The sequence below is a fragment of the Caretta caretta genome, chromosome 9 (assembly GCF_965140235.1).
Source record: "Caretta caretta isolate rCarCar2 chromosome 9, rCarCar1.hap1, whole genome shotgun sequence".
NCBI classification, from domain to species: Eukaryota; Metazoa; Chordata; order Testudines; family Cheloniidae; genus Caretta; species Caretta caretta.
The window spans coordinates 63302493-63329608 of NC_134214.1; the positions used below are offsets into that span (position 1 = coordinate 63302493).

The following is a 27116-nucleotide window of genomic DNA, read 5'->3' on the forward strand; positions in this document are numbered from 1 at the left end:
TTCTGAAGTAGAAGAGCAGCAGCAGGAACAGCAAGATAAAACAGCAGCCACCTACAGCGATGAAGGCAATGATGTAGACAGAAGAGACCTTTTCTCCTTCACTGTCTGATACATGAAAGAAAACATGCTGTATTTGTATTTTATAAACTAATACTCATATAGGTGTACATACATTTTCCATAGAGGATCCTCAATCAGGTAGGGTTAAAAAAAGAACTAGATAAATTCATTGGGGATAGGTCCATCAATGGCTATTAGCCAGGATGGGCAGGGATGGTGTCCCTAGCCTCTGTTTGCCAGAAGCTGGGAATGGGTGACAGGGGATGGATCACTCCATGATTACCTGTTCTGTTCATTCCCTCTGGAGCACCCAGCATTGGCCGCTATTGGAAGACAGGATACTGGGCTAGATGGACCTTTGCTCTGACTCAGTATGGCTGTTCTTATGTAGGCAGCAGTGTTAATATCAAATAGGTGACAACTACAGGTAAGATGCTGCTGGGTTAAGGTAATCAGTGGCACATTAAGAGCCAATTTTTCAGGCAAGTTGGAACCAACCATAAGGGAGCTTCTTTTCTTACACTTACTACTGGGATGTCTAAGCAGCTGTGAAGCCTTCGCTTCATCCTCTAAGATGGGATGGGTACTCAGTGATGCAAGGGCTTCTGTGGAGCCCTGCCTCATTCATTGCAAACCTTATGAGACTCAGGCAACGTAAGCTGAGAGCACCCAGCATTTCAGAGGCAAAGTGATCCTCCAAGTAATCCTGATTCAGAGATTCTAAGGCCAGATGATCAGCTAGTCTGACCTCCTGCATAAAACAGGCCATGGGGACCTACCCAGTAATGTCCGCATCAAGCCCACAACGTCTGTTTGAACTAGAACATCTTTTTGTTTTTTTTTAGAAAGAATCCAGTCGTGATTTAAAGACTTCAAGCGACAGAATCCATCATCCATCCCTAGGGAATTTACTCCAACGGTTAATGACCTTCATTGTTAAAACTTTGCACTTTATTTCTAGTCTGAATTATGCTAGCTTCAACTTCCAATTCCTGGATCTCATGGATTATGCCTGCTAAATTAAAGAGCTGTTGGAAAGCTCTTCCCCGTGTAGGTATTTGTAGACTGTAATCAAGTCAACTCTTAACCTTTTCTGGGATAAACTAGATAGTTTGAACTTCTTGAGGTATGACTTCCAGACATCAGATCATCCTTGTCAGTCTTTTCCGAACCCTTTCCAATTTTCAGCATCTTTTTTGACATGTGGTACCAGAAGTGGATACAATATTACAGTAATGGTCTCAGTAATGCTGTATGCAGAGAACAAAAGAATGGCCATACTGGGTCGGACTAAAGATCCATCTAGCCCAGTATCCTGTCTTCTGACAAAAAGAAAAGGAGGACTTGTGGCACCTTAGAGACTAACCAATTTATTTGAGCATGAGCTTTCGTGAGCTACAGCTCACTTCATCGGATGCATACCGTGGAAACTGCAGCAGACTTTATATACACACAGAGAATATGAAACAATACCTCCTCCCACCCCACTGTCCTGCTGGTAATAGTTTATCTAAAGTGATGGCCCACCTGATGATCACTTTAGATAAGCTATTACCAGCAGGGTGGGAGGAGGTATTGTTTCATATTCTCTGTGTATATATAAAGTCTGCTGCAGTTTCCACGGTATGCATCCGATGAAGTGAGCTGTAGCTCACGAAAGCTCATGCTCAAATAAATTGGTTAGTCTCTAAGGTGCCACAAGTACTCCTTTTCTTTTTGCGAATACAGACTAACACGGCTGTTACTCTGAAACCTGTCTTCTGACAGTGGCTAATGCCAGCTGCCTCAGAGGGAATGAACAGAATGGGTAATCACCAAATGATCCATCCCCTGTTACCCATTCCCAGCTTCTGGCAAAAGTAATAATGCTTTCCCACTCATAAAGGATATTCATATCCTTATGCATCCAAGGACCTCATTAGCCCTCTTACCTACAGCAATATACTGGGAGCTCATGTTCAGTTGGTTAACCACTGTGATCCCTAAGACCTTTTCAGTGTCACTGCATTCCAGGAGATAGTCTCTCATTTTGTAAGGGTGACCTACATTCTTTGTACTTTGATAAATCATCTCCTGTTTGTGTTAAAATGTGTGCTCTTCAACAAGCCCACCTTACCAAGGGATCCACGTCAGTCTGTATAACTGCCCTGCTTCTATCATTATTTAACACTCCACCAATTTTTATATCTTCTGCAAATTTTCCTGGCAATGAATTTATATTTGCTTCCTTAATCCTATTAGTAGGGCTCCATGTTTGTCACAGAGGTCATGGATTCCATGACTTCCTGCAAACTCTGTAACTTGTGCAGTGACCAGTCTGGCTGACCACAGGACCGCTCGAGCAGGGCTGGGGACACTGCTAGAGCAGCCCCAACCCTGGGGACAGCCACACCAGCCAATGCTGGAGTGGCCCCAGTCCTGGGGCCAGATGCACCAGCCACTGCTCTGGTAGCCCCGGACAGCTGGTCCTGGGGACCATCTGAGCAGAGGCCGATGCAGCTGGCCCTGGTGACCGCCTGAGCAGCAATCCTGGAGTGGCTGAAGCAGTGACTGGCCCCCTGGGGCTCCCTCCCCCACCCCCGGCAGTGGCTGGAGCAGCTGCTGACCTCCCGGGGCTCCACTCATGATGGCAGCAGACCCCCCGGGGCTCCCCCAGTATCTGGTGCCATGGGCAGTGGCCCCCCTAAGATTCAATCAGGGGTGTTTGATATAAGTCATAGACAGGTAACGGGCTGTGATTTTCTGTTTCTTCCTGTGACCTGTTTCTTGCCCGAGGCTGAGGAGGACCAGCAAAAATGTTTGTGTTCAGCTGAGACAAAATATTCACCTTTGTGCTGTGCTTTAAGTAGCACCTTTTACACCTGTGATTTAATCTGAGAGAATGTTGCTGTTGAAGATCTATTTAGATCAGAATCTGTGACATCATCTGAACTGTCTTGCCCACCTAGGTCTATGTCTGCTCACATGATAAATATTTGATTTCTGCACACCTCTCTTCCTGCTTGAATGTGGCATCAGGGATGGGTCAGCCTGCATCAGTGCTGAACACATTATAAATTGCCTACTTACTGGAACCTGCATTTCCACGGTTGAAATGAGGTTCAGATACAGTTAATGTGATATGTCTGGTTTGCTGTGGTACTTTGAAGGTGATGCTGTAGACTCCGCTGTCATTGAGCTGCAGGTTCTGAAGGAGCAGAGATGCATTTTCAGGGAAAAATACAGTCCGGCCTTGGTATGCGAGATGTGTATAATTATGTCCAGAGCAGTGAGTGGGAATCCCCTTGGCACTGACAGAACAGTTAGTCACTGTGTAGATGGTGAGTAGATCAGGGGTCTCACTGAAATTCCACTGAATTGACAGAGGATGGTAAAAAGACCTATTGAATTTATAGGAGACAGACAGAAGGACAGACTGACCAACAGTTGCATTGCCTGAACTTTGAGGGATTTCAATGAAGACAGGTTGGGAGAAACCTGCAATAAACAGACATATCAGCAAATCATCTGCACCTTATACCAGAAAAAAACATTCTAATTGAATACCGCTTTTCTACAGGGAAAATTGTAATCTGTTGGTGTTTTAAAGAGTTTATTTCATTGCACCTAGGTTTTCCTACATGAAACAGTAGAAATATTGTGGCAAAGCCTAGCACCATATTCTATATATTTTATTATTTTCCAATAACTTAATTGCTATCATAGGACTCAAGTAGGTTATAACAATGCTGCCGAAGGAGTCCGTTGGCTGGGAATTCTGATAAAAATTAAATCTGCATGTTGGGGGAGGGCAGCAGCCCCAGTTAATGCTCAGAAAGATGAGTCTATCATGTGGGAAATGATCTTTTTAAAATACCTTGACAACTTCTGTAACTACACAAATGGAACTGTTGAGCAATTCCGTGGCCCAGTTCAGTAAAGCAGTGGTTCTCAACCTTGCCAGACTACTGTACCCCTTTCAGGAGTCTAATTTGTCTAGCATACCCCCAAGCTTCACCACACTTAAAAGTTACTTGCTTACAAAACAAACATAAAAAGTATCACAGCACACTATTACTCAAATTGCTTACTGTCTCATTTTTACCATATAATTGTAAAAGAAAACAATTGGAATATAAATATTGTACTACATTTCAGTGTATAGAGCAGTATAAACAAGTCATTGTCCATATGAAATTTTAGTTTGTACTGACTTTGCTAGCGCTTTTTATGTGCATGTTGTAAAACTAGACAAATAGCTAGATGAGTTGATGTACCCCCGGAAGACCTCTGCTTACCCCCAGGGGTACATGTACCTCTGATTGAGAACCACTGCAGTAAAAAGCTGCTATCTGCCATGGGAGAAGGCATGCCCAGATTGCATTATTAGGGAAGGGGGGAGGTCAAAGCAAATCCTGCCTCCCAGAAAACCCTTTAACAATTTGTGGATCTATCAGGCTTTATCAAATGCCTCCCCCACACGAGCCTACTTGGGAGAGAAGCCCCGAAATGCCCCGGATGATCCAGGATTGGAGGGGTGAAGTGGGCAGGACATAGACACACACAGAGTGTGAACTTGAATCTCCAAAGGACCGTGCATGTAATGGATCTGAGCCGACTGGTATGAGCCTAACACACAGGTTTTAATTTGTGATTCCCAAACCAACAATCTTCTTCAATAGCTAACACCAAAGAAAGAGTTAACAGCACACAAATCCATGTAGAAAAGATCCCTGTATAATACAGCAGCCTTACTGTGTATATCATCTTTCAAACAACCTGTACTTCCTAGAAGCTAACAGAGTATAATAATACCACGCTGATTAAAATTACAGTCTTGCAGGCTATTAAATCCATTGCAAACAGAAACATCTTGGATGGCCACCATCTCATTTCCTCTTTCATCACATGACGTGAAACTAAGTGCTGTTCGTCACATACTGGGTTTAATCTAGTCCCAGTTAGTACATTTCTAATGAGACATTTTCAGCGCTCTCCCCTTCCCAGAATTACCAAAGAACAGCAGGAGGGAACAGCAAATCTGACTGCTCCTGTGAGAGTTCATGGCTCCTTAGACTCAGTGTACGTGGCCACAGCAGATGGTGCAGGAGGAGAGCCCTCATTACTGACCTCACTGTCCAAATGAACGCCTGTGATATGTCATTGCAGCCCAGGAAGGAAGTTACTGATGATCTGAGGATCTCTACACAATGCAGAAGGGCTTTCTTTGTAAATATAAAGAATTTGAGTTTTTGCCCATCATCTTCAACAGGCAACTACAGCTACTGAAATTTTGAAGTATAATTGGGGGGAATCAGAAGGACGCATCTACCTTAGAGAATTGCACTGTTGCAACTTGCACCAGTGGGACTGACCGAGCACAAGCCATCTCATTTCAGGTGCCCACAGAGCACCGCACCGACGCACAGTGCTCACTGCAGGTGCTGTGGATTATTGCACCTAGACCACAAGGGCCAGCACTGCTTCCAGGAGTGGGTATTTGATGTCTGTGGTTAAAGTGGTTAGAAGTGCACCAGTTCACTTTTTTTTTTGCTTTGTATAAGGGATGCTTCACATAGTTCTATCCTGCCTGAGATTTTGGACATGCGGGGGTGGGAGGGAGGCAGGGCTCTGCCTTCACCAATCACAAGCCAGGGTGGGGTGTTACTAGCCTTCCCCAAGTCACTCCTGGCATGGCAACCTCAAGTTTACCATGACGAGCACTGTTACTTTTGGGGGTGGTGCTCAAGCAGGAGAGAAGCTTGACGTTCTCCTCCTGTTATTTGTTTCATTTATAAATGTCCTAGTTTTACATTATGTTGTGTAACCCTTCTGCCTGGTCAGAGTTGGCAGCAACAAGGGCCAGGTTCACTATCTAGGGGTTCCATTCCAATAACACAATGCAAAACCAGCTCCAGCCCCCACCCAGTGACCTGGGACAAATATACACCACCCCCGCTGGGCGCCTCCAAGAGGCAATACTTCCCCTCTCGCAAGCACATAGTCTGAGTGTAACAAAAAGCCTTTTAATCACAGAGAGAAACCATGTGGCATTATGTTGGGGATTCATACAAACAGGATTCATAACACAACCCATGAGCAAAAACCCACCCCAAGCAAATTGGGGCATGCCCTTTCCCTTTGGTTCTTGAGTCCAGCAACCCAAAATCACCCAAAGTCCCAAAAGTCCAACGACCCAAAAGTCTCTGTCCCTGGTCAGGGCAGCCCCAGAGTTCAAAAGTTTATCTGCAGAGCTTTACCTCCCAACCTGGGTGGAGATGGGGGGGGGTGGTTTAAGGGGCACCTTACGTGGTCCAAAGCTGATGGCCCCACCTCTCCATGGGGCTCCGCTCTGCCAGCCACCCCATAGGCTGCTCTAGGCATCCAACAAACTGCTCTGCTCCACCAGCCGCTCCGCTCTGCTCCGCTCCGCTCGCCGTCCCGCAAACTGCTCTGCTCCACCAGCCGCTCCGCTCTGCTCCGCTCGCCGTCCCGCAAACTGCTCTGCTCCACCAGCCGCTCAGCTCTGCTCCACCAGCCGCTCCACTCGCCGTCCCGCAAACTGCTCCACCATATATCTTCAGGCTCCCCCAGTACTTAACACAACACTCAGTGATTTCAGCTCTTAGTAAATTTAGCTCTTTTGTGATTTCAGCTTGTAGTAGGGGAGCCTCAGTGCTGGTGCACTGTCAGCCCAAAGTGAATTCAGCTCAGCAGCCTGTAACTAGACTCCTAATGGAATCAAAATTAGCTATGATATTCCACAGTGGAGAGAGGAGGAAGTGCAATTAGCATGTAAGGCCCTCACCAGGGGGCCCATACCATCAAGTATCAACACCTGCTCCCAGCCTCTCTCAATTCACAGAGTTTTGGAACCCATGTCCCTTGCCTAGCAAGTGCTACTTAGTTGATGGCGAGTCCCTCCATTATAACAAAAGGCCAAGTACAGTTCCACTGTCCTTGATTCCCATAATCAGGGTAATAACAATTTATTCTTCCTGCCCCAATAACAGAGTCACTGGGGATCCCACAGCAGCCAAAGTGACCATTTGGGCAGCTGTGGCCTCGTTCTAGGTGGGGTGGGTGTGCCTATGCAAATGAGATCGGCCTCTGAAGTTCTTTTCCACAACTTGCCACACCTCACCACCAGATGTCAGGGTGGAGCTCATCCTGACTCTCCTTACATCTGGATAATAATTTTGTTTTGTTTGGGTTTTTTTTTTTTTTTTTGTGGTTAACCTGTTTCCTTCTCTTTTTTGGTCTCCCCTGATGAGACTGAGACAGGAGAGGTCCAGGCCTGGTTTTGGAGGGAGTACTTTATACTTCCTTACTCCCCTTCGCTGGTGCAACTAAGCCCAGAAGAAAAGGATGATAAAGTTTCAACAAAAGCTCAGCTCGGTCTATCATGCAGTAAACAATTTACAGCCAAACAAAGTGAAGGAAAGGCACGGATCATATTGTGTTGCAGTGTATTTCTTAGAAATGGAAAAAGAGACCAAACCAAATATGAATATATAATTTAAAGTGATCTGCATGGGAAAAGAAATATTGATTTGTGCCCTTTGTTGCTTCTTTAAGATGTATGAAATATGTTGGTGGCTTTTTGGAGAGGGGCTACGCTCTTTTTCTTCTGTTTTTAACTTAGAAATATAAATATATATTCAATTCTCTGCCCCAACACTTTCTTAATGCAGAATTAAGGTTAGCTCTCTTTCAAAGGGGATTAACATCTGGCAGTTCTGGGGTGGTTTACATAAAGTGGGTGAAATGGTTGAATATCATAGAATCATAGAATATCAGGGTTGGAAGGAACCTCAGAAGGTCATCTAGTCCAACCCCCTGCTCAAAGCAGGACCAATCCCCAATTTTTGCCCCAGATCCCAAATGGCCCCCACAAGGATTGAACTCACAACCCTGGGTTTAGCAGGCCAATGCTCAAACCACTGAGCTATCCAATATAGGCCAGGAGCAGACAGCTGGTGTTCACAAAGCCTGCCCTAAATGTGACTTTTGACTTATTAAGTGTTATGGGGCTTATTCCTTCACCCGCTCGCTTCCCTAGTCCTTCTCGCATGAACAGAGAGCAACAATACCCGAAGTCCAAAAATGCAAACAATTCAATGTTTATTGGGGTGAACTTCCAGCAAGCAATGATTCCAGTTTCCTTCCTTAGTGTCCCCTTTCCCTGCTCTGACACCACAGAACCTTGCCTGTGTCCCTGTTCCCATTCCCCCCTTTAGCAAAACATTATTCCAATTCCCCCACTCCCATTCCCCCCTTTTCTTTCTGATTGACTGCAGACTTTTAGTAAAACTTGAGTTCTGCTTAGCTATACCTCAACCAATCATTTTACTGAAATTTAACTAACCAATCCTAACATATTGTAACATGATTATTTAACCAATTATATCCCACAACCTTAATTAGTTTACACCCAGCAAAATTAATTATACAGCAGACTGGAACAATCACAGAACCAGACAGAGATTATACAGACAAACAATAGGGAAATGGGACTGCAGTGATAGAACAACAAAGAAATGAGGATTTCACATCCCAGCTGTTGATACGTGAGTTCTTGCCAGACGGGACGCTATCAAACTAAGTTTCCTCTTACATCTTCTAGGCACTTCCCTTTCTCTGGAGGTAATAGGCGTTATCAGGACAGGATTGTATTCCTAACAGCCCAGTAGCACTTTCTTTCAATGTGACCAGTTTGGAATGTAAGGATGTGACCATACGCTTCCCAGTTATGGCTGCCTCTGCTGCTTAGCCAGAGGCCTTAGCCTAAGAACAGGGCCTCAGACTGTTACAGTGAGAAAAGGCCTTATACAGGCAGACAGTGATTTTGATTCTTTCTTTCTTTTATACCTCTATAACTAGCTAAATGATGAACATATACCTAAATTCTTAAAGTATAGGCCTTTGCAGACAGGCCTGAATATCTATGTCCTAACAATAAGGACACAGTCTGGCCATCTCTCTCACTGTCCCCATGTGCTGTGTTCCCACAGTGCTCCATGTTTGGAAGGATACAGTGCTATGATGTCTGCCAGAGACAAGTTGTGACATTATTAAAAAGAGGGTAGCGGCACAAGGTGTTAACTGGCCCATTCATCTCAACAGATGTCCACGTCTACACCAGACCATGTTGTGGAACATCAGTTTTCAAGATAATCTCATTATGGCCCTGGGTTTCAGAGCAGTCGAATATTAAAAGTTGCTCCTTATTGGGGTGCTGGTGGCTCTATGTGAGAAAACCAAATGTGTACGAAGATGACCACCAGTATTCAAGATAATGCCACTGTGCACGTGGGTTTTAGAGCATTTTGAAAATTAAAAGAGGCTTATACTACTGGAGGCTCAAAAATATTACAAGAATCTTAGCATGTTGCTATCATGATTTTTTTTCTTCTGGGGACGTGTGTACCAGGAATCTCTTGCTAAATGACCTCAAATTTGGACCACTAACCCCAGCCTGGATTCCCATGAGTCACTGCAATTTCGAAGGCAATCTGAGTAAACATGTGGATTTTGGTTGGAGCACTTAGAAAAACTGGCTGTTAAAACAGTAAGCTGGCCTTGATCTGAATGATGACTTAGAACAACGCTTCCTCAGCACTCGTCCCCTTACGCCCCTACTCTACTTGCGCTACATTGATGACATCTTCATCATCTGGACCCATGGGAAGGAGGGCCTTGAGGAATTCCACCAAGTTTTCAATGATTTCCACCCTACCATCAACCTCAGCCTGGACCACAAGAGGTCCACTTCCTAGACACTGCAGTGCTAATAACCGATGGTCACATAAACACCACCCTATACCGGAAACCGACTGACCGCTATACTTAACTACATGCCTCCAGCTTTCATCCAGACCACATCTACATTGTCTACAGCCAAGCTCTAAGATACAACCACATTTGCTCCAATCCCTCAGACAGAGACAAACTCCTACAGAATCTCTATCAAACATTCTGAAAACTGCAAAACCCACCTGGGGAACTGAAGAAACAGATTGACAGAGCCAGAAGAGTACCGAGAAGTCACCTACTACAAAACAGGCCCAACAAAGAAAGTAACAGAATGCCACTAGCCGTCACCTACAGCCCCCAACTAAAACCTTTCCAGCGCATCATCAAGGATCTACAACTTATCCTGAAGGACAACCCATCACTCTCACAGACCCTGGGAGGCAGGCCAGGCCTCGTTTACAGACAACCCCACAACCTGAAACAAATACTCACCAGCACAACAAAAACACCAGCCCAGGGACCAAACCCTGCTACAGACCCCGGTGCCAACTCTGTCCACATAGCTATTCAAGGGACACCATCATAGCATCTAACCACATCAGCCACACCATCCGGGGCTTGTTCACCTGCACATTTACCAATGTGATATATGCCATCATGTGCCAGTAATGCCCCTCTGCCATGTACATTGGCCAGACCAGACAGTCTCTACGCAAAAGAATAAATGGACACAAATCTGACATCAGGAATCATAACATTCAAAAACCAGTAGGAGAACACATCAATCTCTCTGGTCACTCAATAACAGACCTCAAAGTGGCAATTCTTCAACAAAAAAACTTCAAAAACAGACTTCAACATGAAGCTGCAGAACTGGAATTAATTTGCAAACTAGATACCATCAAATTAGGCCTGAATAAAGACTGGGAGTGGTTGGGTCATTATAAAACCTAAACTTAATTTCCCCAATACTAATTTCTCCCTACTGTTACTCACACCTTCTTGTCAACTGTCTGAAATGGGCCACTCTCTTACAACTTCAAAAGTTATTTCTCCTCCCTTGGTATCCTACTGTTAATTGATTTATCTTTTTATCTTGTTAGACTGACCTAACACTTGGTAAGACAACTCACATCGTTTTATGTATTTATACCTGCTCCTGTATCTTTTACTTCATACATCTGATGAAGTGGGTTCTAGCCCATGAAAGCTTATGCCCAGATAAATTTGTTAGTCTCTAAGGTGCCACAAGGATTCCTTGTTTTTTTTTCTGATACAGACTAACACGGCTACCACTGAAACCTGCTCCATTATAGTGTTTCTAGCCTATGGGGTTGTGAAAAGCTTGAATATGTGACCAAGTGTAATCGATATAGTGAGTCTACAGGAAATTTGAAACAACAGCTCTCAGAAGGATCAACTGCCCCATCAATCTGAAATCTTCTGCTATTCCAACAAACGGCAAGGTCATAGGGAGTCACAGCAAATGGAGAGTCACAGGGTATGTCTATACTGCAGTTAGACACCCACGGCTGGCCAGACCAGCTGACATGGACTTGGGCTAAGAGGCTGTTTAATTTCAGTGTAGACGTTCGGGCTTGGTGCAACCACAGTTCTGGGACCCTACAACCTCATAGGCTCCTAGAACCCGGTAAAACATTTTTTGGTCAGGGGTATGAAAAAAACCTGACACTTCTGACAGACATAAGTTTCACCAACAAGCACCGGTGTGGGCAGTGCTATGTTGGTGGGAGAGTATCTCCTGCTGATATATATAAGGTCAGTGGCCATTGCAAGTCCTCAGTATATCTGAAAATCAGGCACCAGGTATCTCAGAAATGGAGGGACCAAAAAAGAAATAATAATAAAAAAGATCAATGAACACTTCTGAGAACATGGCTGTGTAAAATAATCCAGTTTACAATTATATACATTGTGGACACAAGAGGGTACTCTCCTTAAACTTTCCAGAGCCATAAATTTATCTGCAGAGCTGAGCAAAGATCAGAATTTCTGCACCCCAGGAAATTCTAATATTTCAAGCTTGGAGCCACTTTGGGACAAAAACAATCTTGAAACACTGAGAGTTTGTGCAGAATTAAAAGCTCTGAAAAATTTAAATTTGGAAATATTGAAATGTGTCATTTTGACATTGTCAATTGAAAGGAAATATTTCAAGAGTCCCAAATGAAAATATTTCATTTTGCTTTGCTCAGCTGACTGAAAACACTTTGTTTCAGACAGTTCCCCTATTGCAGTGCATTGCTTCATTGGAGTTGTAATTCAGGCTACCCAATGCCCTCGATCTCCCTGTGATGCTTTGTACCTTGGGGGGACACCCTACATCCCCATGTTCATCTTTAGAAAATGATTGTGTGGTATCCAATGCAAAGTTTGTCATGTTGGGTGTCTTCGGCAGGCTTATGATGCACTGAGCATGGTTGTTATAGTGATGTATAGTAATTGTTACAGTAACGCTATAGTGAGCTTATAGGTTATGATTTCATGTATATAGTTATGAGGCTGAAAATGTATTCTCACAGCTTAAAACAAGCCCATGCAAAACTCTCCAAGAACAGAGAGGCAGTTCATACCTCATCAGGGCATGGATGGGACAAACCCAGCCCAGCCTCACAGGAACAATGGACATGGCTTAGGCAGCAACAAAAGAATCTGTTAGACCAGGGATCGGCAACCTTTGGCACATGGCCCATCAGGGAAATCCGCTGGCGGGTCAGGACAGTTTGTTTACCTAGAGCAACTGCAGGTTCGGCTTATCGCAGCTCCCACTGGCCACGATTCACCATTCCAGGCCAATGGGGGCTGTGGGAAGTGGCACGGGCCAAGGGATGTGCTGGCTGCTGCTTCCTGCAGCCTCCATTGGCCTGGAACAGCGAACCACAGCCAGTGGGAGCTGCGATCGGCTGAACCTGTGGACCCTGCAGGTAAACAAACCGTTCTGGCCCACCAGCAGATTTCCCTGACGGGCCGCATGCCAAAGGTTGCCGATCTCTGTGTTAGACCCTTGAGGGAGTCACCCCCTTCCTTTGTTCAGTTTGGAACTGTGATGACGTAATGCTCACCTGACTCGGGGGGGAGGGGGGGAGGGGTTGGGAGGGCAAAGCCAAGAGGAAAGAAAGGACGTGATAAAAGGGAGAGACATTTTGCCATGCTCTCTCTCTTCCACCTACATTTACAGACACCACCACTCGTGGTGAAAACTCGTGGCGAACGGGGGAAGTCCCGGATGACTGGAAAAAGGCTAATGTAGTGCCAATCTTTAAAAAAGGGAAGAAGGAGGATCCTGGGAACTGCAGGCCAGTCAGCCTCACCTCAGTCCCTGGAAAAATCATGGAGCAGGTCCTCAAAGAATCAATCCTGATGCACTTGCATGAGAGGAAAGTGATCAGGAACAGCCAGCATGGATTCACCAAGGGAAGGTCATGCCTGACTAATCTAATCGCCTTTTATGATGAGATTACTGGTTCTGTGGATGAAGGGAAAGCAGTGGATGTATTGTTTCTTGACTTTAGCAAAGCTTTTGACACGGTCTCCCACAGTATTCTTGTCAGCAAGTTAAGGAAGTATGGGCTGGATGAATGCACTATAAGGTGGGTAGAAAGCTGGCTAGATTGTCGGGCTCAACGGGTAGTGATCAATGGCTCCATGTCTAGTTGGCAGCCGGTATCAAGTGGAGTGCCCCAAGGGTCGGTCCTGGGGCTGGTTTTGTTCAATATCTTCATAAATGATCTGGAGGATGGTGTGGATTGCACTCTCAGCAAATTTGCGGATGATACTAAACTGGGAGGAGTGGTAGATACGCTGGAGGGGAGGGATAGGATACAGAAGGACCTAGACAAATTGGAGGATTGGGCCAAAAGAAATCTGATGAGGTTCAACAAGGATAAGTGCAGGGTCCTGCACTTAGGATGGAAGAATCCAATGCACCACTACAGACTAGGGACCGAACGGCTAGGCAGCAGTTCTGCGGAAAAGGACCTAGGGGTGACAGTGGACGAGAAGCTGGATATGAGTCAGCAGTGTGCCCTTGTTGCCAAGAAGGCCAATGGCATTTTGGGATGTATAAGTAGGGGCATAGCGAGCAGATCGAGGGACGTGATCGTTCCCCTCTATTCGACATTGGTGAGGCCTCATCTGGAGTACTGTGTCCAGTTTTGGGCCCACACTACAAGAAGGATGTGGATAAATTGGAGAGAGTCCAGCGAAGGGCAACAAAAATGATTAGGGGTCTAGAACACATGATTTATGAGGAGAGGCTGAGGGAGCTGGGATTGTTTAGCCTGCAGAAGAGAAGAATGAGGGGGGATTTGATAGCTGCTTTCAACTACCTGAAAGGGGGTTCCAAAGAGGATGGCTCTAGACTGTTCTCAATGGTAGCAGATGACAGAACGAGGAGTAATGGTCTCAAGCTGCAGTGGGGGAGGTTTAGATTGGATATTAGGAAAAACTTTTTCACTAAGAGGGTGATGAAACACTGGAATGCGTTACCTAGGGAGGTGGTAGAATCTCCTTCCTTAGAGGTTTTTAAGGTCAGGCTTGACAAAGCCCTGGCTGGGATGATTTAACTGGGAATTGGTCCTGCTTCAAGCAGGGGGTTGGACTAGATGACCTTCAGGGGTCCCTTCCAACCCTGATATTCTATGATTCTATGATTCTATGACTACCACCAAGTGACTGAAACGCTCAAGGAAGAGACCCTGACTGAAAAGTAACCAGCCAGCCTGTGGTGAGAAGCATCTAAGTTTTTAAGGACACAGGAAGTGTTAAGATCAGCTTAGAACGTGTTTTGCTTTTATTTCATTTGACCAAATCTGACTTGTTATGCTTTGACTTATAATCACTTAAAATCTATCTTTATAGTTAATAAATCTGTTTGTTTATTCTACCTGAAGCAGTGTGTTTGGTTTGAAGTGTCAGAGGCTCCCCTTGGGATAACAAGCCTGGTACATATTAATTTCTTTGTTAAATTGACAAACTTATATAAGCTTGCAGCGTCCAGCGGGCACAACCGGACACTGCAAGACGGAGGTTCCTCGGGTAGCGTTTGGGACCGGAGATATTGGCTAGAGTCATTCACTTGCAAGTAGCTGGGAGCAGCTTACATGCCAGAGGCTGTGTGTGAACAGCCCAGGAGTGGGGGTTGTCACAGCAGAGCAGGGTAAGGCTGGCTCCCCGAGTCAAGGATTGGAGTGACTTAGCAGATCACCAGTCCAGATAACACCAGAGTGGAACATCACACTCCACAATGAGCCAGACTCTATGGTTGGACCATGTCTCCATGATATACCTGCACCCATGTGACTCCCATGATGCACCACAGCATTCAGTGACTGGGAAGACCGTTGACTCATAGGACAAGTGTGACCAGGGAGCTCAGCCCATAGGAGAGAATGGGTACCTGAACTGTGACTCCCAGAACAAAATGAGCCACAACAGAAAGAAACAATTTTATTTTGAACTGACTCTAACCAAAATGTTTTGGGTAATTTCAGTCCAAAGTATTTCCATGTAGGTTGAACCGAAATGGAGTGTTCTGTTGCCACAATTTTCATGGATCCCTAAAGCCAGGCCTTTTTGGCTAGAGAATGAACCATGGAGAGGCTGTGATGCCAGGAAAAATAAATAAACGTTCAGCACGGGTTGTATCAGTTTAATATACCAAGGGTTTCTTCACAGTGAAAGGGAAAGAAACTTACTTTAAAAAGAATCTAAGATTCTCTGTTACATTTTCAGGCTCCCAAATTAAGGGGAGCCCATGGACATGAACTTCCTGCGAAATGAAAAATTTAAACAGTTGCAAAAGGAAGACCTTCTTTCCCCAGATAAGTAGCAATTCCATACCCCACTCACCGAATTCATATTATCTTCACTCCATGTTTTCAAAATTACTTTAGAATGAATAAAGAGCAGCTCATTCCAGGATCTTCACAGAGCACCCAGACCACAGCAAAGCCTAGAACAAGATACAATAAGTTTCTTATTCTGGATACTACCTGGTGGCTCCAAATGCTACACATACTACATATCATATGCACCCAGAGTGGTAGTGGAGCAAGTACACAACAGGGTACATGTCATTGGAACTCATATTAGTGCTGAAGATGTCCCGTATTCTTTGGGGCTGGAACCATCTTTACGTTGTGTTTGTACATTGCTTGGTACAATGGTATCCTGATCCCTGACTGGGGCCTTCAGGCTCTACCCGAGTACGAAGAGACAGTAACGATAATCTACAGGTTTCAGTGCCTCAAGCTGCACCTAAACAGATGAGTCCTGAGTTCACAAAGACACTTTGGATTTAATCCATCATCCATTTACATGTGTAGAATACACTCTTCTGAAGAGCTGGGAAGTCTGGAAAAACCATCTAAGCAATATTGCCATTTCTGTGCTGTTCCCATTAAATAGGATAATTTGATTATTTACAGCAGCACTCCTGGACTGCATGGCTCCCAGAGTAATTGCATGTGCTGATCATGCCTAAAACCAGCTCCATATGTTGGGGTTACAGTTGCTGTTAAGAGAAGATTAAAGAGGCGTATTCAGTCTGTGACTCTGATCTGCGCTGCCTCTGCCCAGCTTCCTCTCCAATCTTTGCATAAATTGTTGATACCGTCCTTGGTGACGAGCTTTCCATGTGAGATTCCTCATGATTTGGGACCTAGATAAAAAACAAACAAAAACCCCCACTGAGTTAAGAAACTTGTTCATGGGGATCAGTCTTGATTAAAAAGAGATTTCTTGTTATATTTATGTATCTCTTTATCATATAACACCAAGGAGCAACAATTGGTTCAGCAGCTGTTCCTTCTCCATCCTCCTCCCTTGAGCTTAAAGTTGGGCCAGGAACTACTGACTGCAATTGAAAACAATAAAATCAGGGACAAATTAAGTTTACAGAGGCCAAGACTGACATTGTGACATACTGCAAAAGTACTGTCATCTAGTGCCCTGGACCAATCAATGTATGCAAAACAGGCTCAGCCAATCAGGGACATAGCTCAAATCACATGGTAGAAATAACATGATCTTTCTCCCATGTGCTTACCCCATGGACCTATCCCTAAAGACCAGGCCCAAACTCGGGACACGCCTTGCACAGCAGATTGGTGCAGAACACAAATATCCAAAGAGAGGTAAACATTTGCAAAAAGCCTTTTATGGAGAGATCACAGAAGCTACCACAGTAAGAGCAGAGCAGTGCTGATTGGCTGAGGCAGTTTGAGCTCAGGACTGAGATCAAGCTCATTTGTGACTCAAGTTGAGTCAGTCACACATGGGCCTGTTTGTTGGTGGGTCAGTGGAACTGTCTGAGCTTTTAGTCTGTAGTGGATGTCACAGGGAGCAAAAGGAGTGTTAGTGGGAAGGATGAGAGTCAGCTATGCAGAGCTTGGGGGGAGGGAAGGACAGGCAGAGAGAGATGGGGGATGGAGATGGTGACATATGCGGGACCCAGTATCCGCACTTATCTCAGCTTTATATAAGTTTGTGTTTAGCATGTGCATGGTGGTTCGTGCAGCTTTGGTTTTAAAGTGAGCTGGTTCCTTCATCCCCAGCAGCAGACAACTTAGTCTTACAAAGACAGGCATCAACAGGGTATGTAGAAGCAGCACAGAAAACCACACCTTGCAAAACTATAGCAACCCTTGCTATTGCTGCAAGAAAATCATGAAACCACACTGACCCTCAGCAAGGGGAAACAACCACCCAGAAGAACCAATGTCAGCAGCTGCAAGAGCGTCGCTGCTGAGGAATGTGATCAGAGTGAGAAAGACTGAGAAGGAGAACTCCTGTAATGCCGAGAGAGCTAATGGGGAGTTTTTACATAGTGCCTGGCAAATGGGGCCCTGGGCTGGATAGCCGATAGGTGCTATATACTAAATATAAATACTAAATAATAATCAATGATCACCACCATTATCCAGGCATCACAGAACAGATTTGACCTCCCTCTCAGATTAACAATTCTACTTCCCTTTTACAAATGCTAATTCCCATTCATATCTGTGTCCTTCTCTAGTGAATTCACCTTTGCTCACTCACAGAAATGCTGCAAAAACCAGTTAATAATTCTGGAGCAGCGTCAGAGCTCTGCCTCTGTGGGCTCATGCTCGCTCTGGCCAGCCAGCTGGGAGGGGAAGGCTGCAGGGTTTGCTGAAGAGGCCTCCAGGGCCACAAAACCCACAGTTTCAGCAGCCAGGTTTCAATAGCCTGCATGAAAGTTAAGCACTCCTCTTCCCCGAAGGCCCAACCTCCAGTATCTGCCGCCATGTCTGGGGCAGGGAGGAGTGTTAACGGCCGATGTCAATACTCCTACATCTCAGCACTCACATAATGCAAAACTGTATGAAGCTTGCAGATGTTGTAAGTACTATTCAATGGGCATGTCTAGACGAGAAAAACAGGTCAAGATTCAGAATGTGTTAGCCAACATATTAGTGTAAACAGGGTTTAGCATATTTAAAAATGTACTCTGTCTTCATGGTCAACCATCAGTTTCCCACTAATGTTTTAAATGTGTTAAACTCAGTCTACACTAAATGGTAAGTGGTGTTTAAAATGCTTTAAACCACATATTTTCCCAGTCTAGCCATTGTGCACAAGGGTTGCAGAATCATATCTCAATAAGTACTATGCAGAAAATAGGCATTACTAGTTAGGAGCATCCTGACAGCAGCCTATCATTTCTTTCTGCCTTTTTCTGTTATGTCCTGTGAATGATGTATATTGTTGGGAAGTAACTCTGGGTGTGCAGATTGTTTGCAAACAGCTTGTTACAAGTATTCAAAATTCTTGATTGGATACATGGATGATGTCACTTACAGAACCAGGCTTCTGGTGCAAATGCTTATATTTGTTTGTTCAAAATTTGCCTTCTTTAAATATTTTCCCAAACTTGCTTATGAACCAAATCCCTTGCTGCTCTAAATCAGCAGTGTTCCATTGGAATCAACTGACTTTTTAATTGATTTAGCTTAATTTGGTCAGGTAATGAATTAATCTAAAATAACACAAGCCAGTTGTAAACTGATCTAACTAAGAGTGTCCACACAGGAATTTACATCAGTTTAACTAACTCAGCTTAAAAACTGATTTTAGCCAAACCAGTGAAACTTGTGTGTGGAGACCAGATCCCCGTGTTTTATTATGTTTTACAGTACCTCTTCTTGCTTTATGATTCGTGTCCTCCTCTGCTGAACTGCACCTGTGAAAATTGTTTGAATAGTTAATATTTTATAGTGACAGGAGCTATTCTGTGCTTCAGTTAAATCACTTGCATCTATGCACTGTGCTTTTGAAACCAAAGACATCCAACAGTGACACAAAGAGAAATGGATTTTTGCCTTTGAGTTAGAGATTTCTCTGTGTGTGTGTTCTGGGAGCAAAAGTTAGTTGCAAACAATTAATCTCACATTCTTGAAAGATCCATTGGAAGGTGTCTAAAGAGCATGGGACTGATTCTCTCCTCACTAACACCAGTTTTACACTGTGTCTGCAGCAACTTCAGTGGCATTACTCCTGATTTCCACTGGTATAAGTGAGAGGAGAAACAGGCCTTTAGGCAGGGGTGAAAGTAAAACTGAGCTCTTACTGGTGTGGGACCTCCCCGGGCCCCCCGGAAGGGGCGGGGCCTCGGGCGGAAGGGGTGGGGCTGGGATTCAGCATCCCCCAGCCAGTCCATCTGCGCTCCCTGGCTTGCGCCGCCAGGGGCTCCAGCAATGATTTAAAGGACCCGGGGCTCCGGCTGGTGCTGCTGCGGTAACGGTTGCGGCGGCCGGAGCCCCGGGCCCTTTTAAATCGCGGCCCCGGGCCAGCGACTTCTTTTGCTCCCCCCGACCCCCTGGGGCAGCTACTTCTTTTGTTGGCAGCGGGGTTGGGGGGGGGCAAAAGGAGCAGCGTTTTAACAACGTCGCTGCCCCTTTTGCGCCCCGCCCCCATCGGCGTCCCTGCCGGGTTGTCACTGCCCCCTTTTGCATCCCCCCATTGGCAGCCCGGCTGGGAGGGACCTGGCAGGGCCGCCGATGGGGGGTACAAAAGGGACAGCGACGTTCAAGTGGCAGCACTTTAAAGTCCGCGGTACAGGCCGGTACTGGCAGCTACCTTTCACCGGTACGCCATACCGGCCTCTACCACCTTCCTTTCACCCCGGCCTTTAGGTTTAATCATTTGAACTACCTACAGTATTTTAGTTACATATCCCTCAAAAATACTGTGTCTCCCTGTGACATTTCCTTTTGGGGGAGGTCCTAAAGTGTCACTCACAACTTTCCATCCCTATTGTACTAGAGACATCACCTGTGATTATTTGTGATATGGGACAATATATTGTTGCAGTGCCCTGAGATTGAGCTACAAACACACCAAAGTTTGCACCTTGAGTCACAACATGGAGACAACGTTGCATGGCACCAGCACAATGTCTTTATATTCAAATGTGATCACTTTACATAAGCTATTACCAGCAGGAGAGTGGGGTGGGGAGAGAGAAAACCTTTTGTAGTGATAATCACCCATTTTTTCCACGGTTTGTGTGTATAAAAACGTCTTCTGTACTTTCCACAGTATGCATCCGATGAGGTGAGTTGTAGCTCACGAAAGCTTATGCTCAAATAAATTGGTTCATCTCTAAGGTGCCACAAGTACTCCTTTTCTTTTTGCGAATACAGACTAACACGGCTGTTATTCTGAAACCTGTCACTTGGATTTGTTTTTTAAAATATTTTTGAAGAATCTGAAGCACCAACAGCCGTGAGTGAGGTGTACGAGCAAGACCACTCACCCTTATGCTGTCTGCAGCAGAAGAGCAGCAACAAGAGGAGCAGGAGAAAACTGAAGCCTCCAGTGATCTGAAGTCCAAGGAGAAGGTCTGGAGACTGAGTTGTTTCATTTCCTGTTCCGACATATAAAAGGAAATAAGTTGTCTGAGTATTTTATAAAGAAATAACTCTAATGGCTAATGTATATTTTTCAGAGAAGGTCTTGGTAAGTCACAGGATTGTGCTGAACTCAGGCAGCAGTGCTAGGACAGCATAAGTCCGTGGTTCTCAACCTTTCCAGACGACTGTACCCCTTTCAGGAGTCTGATTTGTCTTGTGTACCCCCAAGTTTCATCTCATTTAAAAACGACTTGCTTACAAAATCTGACATAAAAATACAAAAGTGTCACAGCACACTAGTACAGAAAAATTGCTCGCTTTCTCATTTTTACCATATAATTATAAATCATTGTATTTACATTTCAGTGTATAGTACATAGAGCAGTATAAACAATTCATTGTCTGTATGAAATTTTAATTTTACTGACTTTGCTAATGCTTTTTATGTAGCCTGTTGTAAAACTAGGCAAATCTCTAGATGAGTTGATGGACCCCCTGGAAGATCTCTGCCTACCCCTGGTTGAGAACCACTGGTACACATACCCCTGGTTGAGAACCCCTGGCATAAGTGATGGTTTCAGATAATGTCTCTCAGCACTTGCTACCTGGATGACTATGCGGCTGTGGAGCCCTTGCTCCCGCTACACCTTGAAAGATGTGCATTCAGTGACACAAGGGCTTCTGCAGAGCCCGGCCTCATTCACTGCATGCTTAGGAGACACAGGAAGAGGGATTCAGCTGCACAAATAATTGATTTCTCAGTTTATGGGTAAGAAAAAGGTGCCCACCTTAGGACTTCTAGCCTAGTAGTGAAGGCACTTGTTTGGGATGGCAGAGACCCAGGTTCACCCCTGAGCCCCGGGGCTCCCAGCCGCCTCTGCAGCTGGTAGCTCTGGGATGATTTAAAGGCCCTGGGGCTCCCAGCCACAACCGGAGCGCCAGGGCCTTTAAATCTTGAGTTAAAGGCCCCGCCTCTTCCGGTTGAGGCCACGCCCCGCTCAGGACTCCGGCGTACTGGTAATTCCTTTAAGTTACTTTCACCCCTGGTGTCATCTCAGATTAGTCTGTAGCCTGGAAGTCAGGGCCCTCTCCAGGAAGAGGGGAGATCTTCATTCACATCTGTGGTCAAAAGCAAGGATTCAAGCTTGGGTCTCCCACGTCTCAAGTGAGTGCCCTAACCACTGGGCTAAAGGTTATAAGGTAAGCAGTAGGAACTCCTCTTCCTCCAGCTGTTTTGTGACTCTAGACCATCTTGCCCCCCAATTTTTATTTGTTTATTTTGTTCTGGCTGAAATTATTCAGCAAATTCACGTCAAGTTTGAAAGTAGTTTTTGGTTGACGCAAAATGTCATTTTTGATTAATAAACGATTTGTCTGAAGATGTTCACCCAGCTCTAAGTGGGAGTTCAGAGCAGTGAGCACGTCACAGCACGTGCTTGGAGAATCGGACCCTAGCGCTCCGTGTCATTCCCTGAGCACAGGAGTGCATCCTCGGTTTATTCCGATGACTGCCAAACAGTGCTAAAAATCATACTGTCCATTCTATACATGCATGAAATGCAATTTCCAAAGGAACATCAGAAAGGCCATACTGGGTCCGAACAAAGGTCCATCCAGCCCAGTATTCTGTCGTCTGACAGTGGCCAATGCCAGGTGCCCCGGAGGGAGTGAACCTAACAGGTAATGATCTAGTGATCTCTCTCCTGCCATCCATCTCCACCCTCTGACAGACAGAGGCTAGGGACACCGTTCCTTACCCATCCTGGCTAATAGTCATTAATGGACTTAACCTCCATGAATTTATCCAGTTCTCTTTTAAACCCTGTTATAGTCCTAGCCTTCACAACCTCCTCAGGCAAGGAGTTCCACAGGTTGACTGTGCGCTGAGTGAAGAAGAACTTCCTTTTCTTTTTTTTAAACCTGCTGCCCATTAATTTCATTTGGTGGCCCCTAGTTCTTATATTATGGGAACAAGTAAATAACTTTTCCTTATTCACTTTCTCCACGCCACTCATGATTTTGTATACCTCTATCATATCGTCCCTTAGTCTCCTCTTTTCCAAGCTGAAAAGTCCTAGCCTCTTTAATCTCTCCTCATATGGGACCCGTTCCAAACCCCAAATCATTTTAGTTGCCCTTTTCTGAACCTTTTCTAATGCCAGTATATCTTTTTTGAGATGAGGGGACCACATCTGTACGCAGTATTCAAGATGTGAGCGTACCATGGATTTATATAAGGGCAATAAGATATTCTCCGTCTTATTCTCTATCCCTTTTTTAATGATTCCTAACATCCTGTTTGCTTTTCTGATTGCCACTGCACACTGCATGGACATCTTCAGAGAACTATCCACGATCACTCCAAGATCTTTCTCCTGATTAGTTGTAGCTAAATTAGCCCCCATCATATTGTATGTATTGTTGGGGTTATTATTTTTTCCAATGTGTATTACTTTACATTTATCCACATTAAATTACATTTGCCATTTTTTTTTGCCCTATCACTTAGTTTTGTGAGATCTTTTTGAAGTTGGACTATAACTCCAATTAATTAAACTCAATGTTCACTGACATGTTTAAAAGCATTCGTCCTCAATGAGCACTAGCTCCCTGCCAATTTCAGTTTTCTATCCCTAACTTTTTTTGGCACCAGAACTATTAAATGTGGGCTGTAAGAAACTTTTTGTTATGAAGAAAGTATATTTTTCCATTTTCCAAAATTGCTAAACTAGTTTTGCTCAATCTTTCCAAAACAAGTAACCTTTGATCAGACACCACACCTTGAAAATTTCAACTTAATCAGTGAAAGTTTGGGAAAGTTATGAGAACTAAGAATAGAACTTTAACCTTAGCTGGCACAAGCATGCCTGCTTAATGAACGGCACACAGCAATATGATATAGGAAGTGAGGAGGTGTTCTTGAGCAGTACTGTGCCTTAGAGAAGATTATTATTACATATTGTCTGGATTCCATATATTTACTTCCCATTGTTGTGTAACAGCCACAGGCTAATTCTGATTTTTGCGTCATGTTTTATTTTGGTTTTCACTTGAAACAACAACAAAACTGATGCCTGGTTGAACTCTACACTAGAGTTAGGTTAGGTCGACGCAAGGCAGCTTATATCGACCTAACTATGGAAGTGCCTACACTCAAATTTCACTCTTGCTGACGTAAGTGCCCCACTACACTGACTTAATAACTCCACCTCCAGAAGAGGCATAGCATCAAAGTCAATGTAGTTAGGTCGATGCAATGTGAGTGTAGACACTGTGTTACTTACGTTGACTATTACTGGCTTTAAGGAGCCATCCCACAATGCCCCATACTGACACTATCGATAGAAGCGTTCCTGGTGAGGATGCACACTGCCAATACAAGAAGCAAGTGATGTACGCACAAGTGATGTAATTATTGCAGTGGCTGTATGATGAAGTAAGTTACCTTACTTGTAGCGTACACATGGCCTGAGAAAGAGAACCATCCAGCTAGCCTTAGACTTAATTCACTTTTATCTACAGATGACCCTGAAACTAACCCATAGATATGAATATGCCCAAATGATGAGTGCTCTCCAAATAGTGGGCCAAACCAAATCCCCAAATCTAAACAACCTCAAATACTGGGGAAGTTGGGATCCAGATTAAAATTCTGGAGGCTGGACCTACATCCAGTTTTATCAAAAGAAGATGAATTCATCTTTTAAAGTTTAACAGCCTCTTGGAATCATACTGAGCAGAAAAAGATTTACATTCAGTACTAATTAGTTTGATTCAGTATTGTCACTGTGAAAAATGTTTGAAATGAAATTTGAAACCGCACAAACTCAGCTATTTTTGGGTTTTGTTACAACCTGGAAACTCAGACTGGGGTCCTCAGAAGGTTCACATATCTTTCCAGAAAACCTAGGCTGACTTATGGCTTTGCTCTGAAATCATGCACAATTCCACATGGCTCTAATGCAAAACCAAATGAAATGTGATGATTTTGAATTGACGTTTCATTTGAACATAAAATTCAAGGTAAAAACTCAAGGGGTGAGAGGCTGTCTTGGACATGTGAAGTTTTCTCTGCAAAATATGAGGAAGCTCCTCACAGCAAAAGGTGCTCAGGTCTATGGTAGACACAAGGCAGTTTGAATTGACCATGGTCATTGTCTAGAACTGTTCTTTTGGCCAAAATTTGCCAGGTGCTATTGCTTTAGAGAAGAAAGATCCCTGTTTCCTTTCCAATCACGGTCTAGGATCCCATATTCCTTACATCACAGTTGGTCAAATACCATGTGGATCTTCCACCACTGGTGATCAAGCCTCCTGTTCTCACATTTCATTGGTCATTGTTTATCAGTAAACCATGACAATCTGTGTGGGTAATGGAGAGGAAAGGGATATTTAGGACCAATATGTTAATGGATGTGGATAGAAGATGGTCTTTGACCATTCCATTGACAGACTGGGCTCATGGGGTATGTCTACACTGCAAGAGAAGGTGTGACTGTAGCACATACCCATGCTAGCTTTAAACTAGCTATCGTGGGTTACAATAACGGTGAGGACATGGTGGCACAAACCCACCCAGGAGCCTAGGTACGCACTCAAGTTGCTAGCCTGTGCCACCACATGTACATTCTTGTTACCCCTGATAAAAGATCTTAAGAATGAAGTGGCTGAGCTGCTAAAAATCATGATTAAAGCCAGCTAATTGTATCATTAAAAAAGCTATTGAGCTATGGAAAGTATTATTAATGTACTTATTAATAAATGCTAAATGTAATACAGATGATCCTGTAAATTACAGTTAAATGAGCCTTACTTCAGTATCAGGTAAACTGATGGAATTGATAACTATAGAATGTTATAAGACACCTAGATGAATGTCATTGGGTGAGCTGGTCCTATAAAAGGGGTTCAAGGTCCTACATTAGCCCTGTTCCAGTCCTGGTTCTCAATTCCTGGTCCCTGTTCCTGATCCCAAGATTGTGGCATTCTGGGACTTGTAATCCAAAGGGACCATGAAAATAGCAGACTGGGGAGCAATGTATCCTGGGTAAAGGGGCAGGAATATAAAATAACTTCTTTTACTCTAGTAAGAGAGTAAAAGAGAGACCAGGGAAGAGCCAGGCTCTATTGTGATGGTCTCTACCTGACGGAAATAAGACCTGTTATTGGTTTCTCCAAGCAAAGGCCCAATAAGGGTTAAAAAAAAACTTGGCCGGGGGGGGGGGGGGGAACTAGAGAGACTTCGTAAAGCAACTTGACAAAGAGCTTTGTTTTGGGCTACAAAACTAGAGACTGGGGGAAACCTGGAGAGATCAATAGCTGTTTATGAGTCTCCATCACAGAGTTCTGCAATTAACTCAGTTTTGTTGGTTTGGACTCTTTCTTTTATCCCAGTCGGAAAGGATCTTTGGGGTTTGGCCAAAGGACTACACTACCCTAATGAGAAAGGGGAAACTGAGGCAACAGCTGCTCTATGATGACATTACCTTTGATATAATTAACATGATCTGAGAGAGACCAAACAGTTTGGCATTTGGGAAGGAACATTTCTCTCTCGACTCTGCTAGAATTCTCCCAGGGCATCAATAAAATAATACTTGTTATTAGTTACTTGTACTTTCCAAAATCCTTTGTAAAGTCCTTCACAAGTGGCTATTATGACAAGTAGTGATGGGGTGAGAGGTAAAGTTCTGCCATATATTGGAAACTGGTTAAAAAATAAAATCAACAAAGTGCAAGTACAACTCTTCAGTATGTAGTATAGATGATTACTATTATTAATGGAAGTGTCCAATATATATTAGGCATGCTTCAAACACTCAAGACGGATGGCACCTGCTTTGGTTGTGCCTGAAGGATCCACACCAGGACCGATGTTTATGTATTAATGATCTGGAGAAGGGAGTCAACTGTGAAGTGAGTGGCCAAATTAGCAGACAATACAAGATATTTAGTTTAGTCACAATTAGAGAAGACTGAAGAACTGCTGAAAGATTTAGCTAAATTAGATGACTGGGTAATGATATAGTAGATGAGGTTTAATGTACATAAGCACAAAATGATGGCCATTGGAGGGATCTGCTTGTCACTGTTACCAATGGACAGACAGACTTCCTCAGTGCTGTGTGTATTGTAAGTTACATACATACCACTGCCTGTGTTTCCATGGTTGAAATGAGGTTCAGATACAGTTAATGTGATGTGTCTGGTTTGCTGTGGTACTTTGAAGGTGATGCTGTAGACTCCGCTGTCACTGAGCTGCAGGTTCTGAAGGAGCAAAGATGCATTTTCAGGGAAAAATACAGTCCGGCCTTGGTATTCAGAATGTATAAAATTATTTCCAGAGCAGTGGATGGGAATCCCCTCAGCACTGACAGAGCAGTTAGTCACTGTGTAGGTGGTGAGTGGATTAAGGGAGTTACT

The 27116-nt window shown here is 44.2% G+C and overlaps 1 long non-coding RNA gene across 1 annotated transcript in view; it reads right to left on the reverse strand.

Annotated features, from left to right (window-relative positions):
- Positions 1-16340: 16340 nt before the first annotated feature.
- LOC142073289 (uncharacterized) overlaps positions 16341-27116 on the reverse strand; it is a 42629-nt gene continuing 31853 nt past the window's right edge. The window contains exon 4 of the long non-coding RNA XR_012670091.1: positions 16341-16477. This is a non-coding gene — a long non-coding RNA (uncharacterized LOC142073289). The remainder of the gene's footprint in view (positions 16478-27116) is intronic.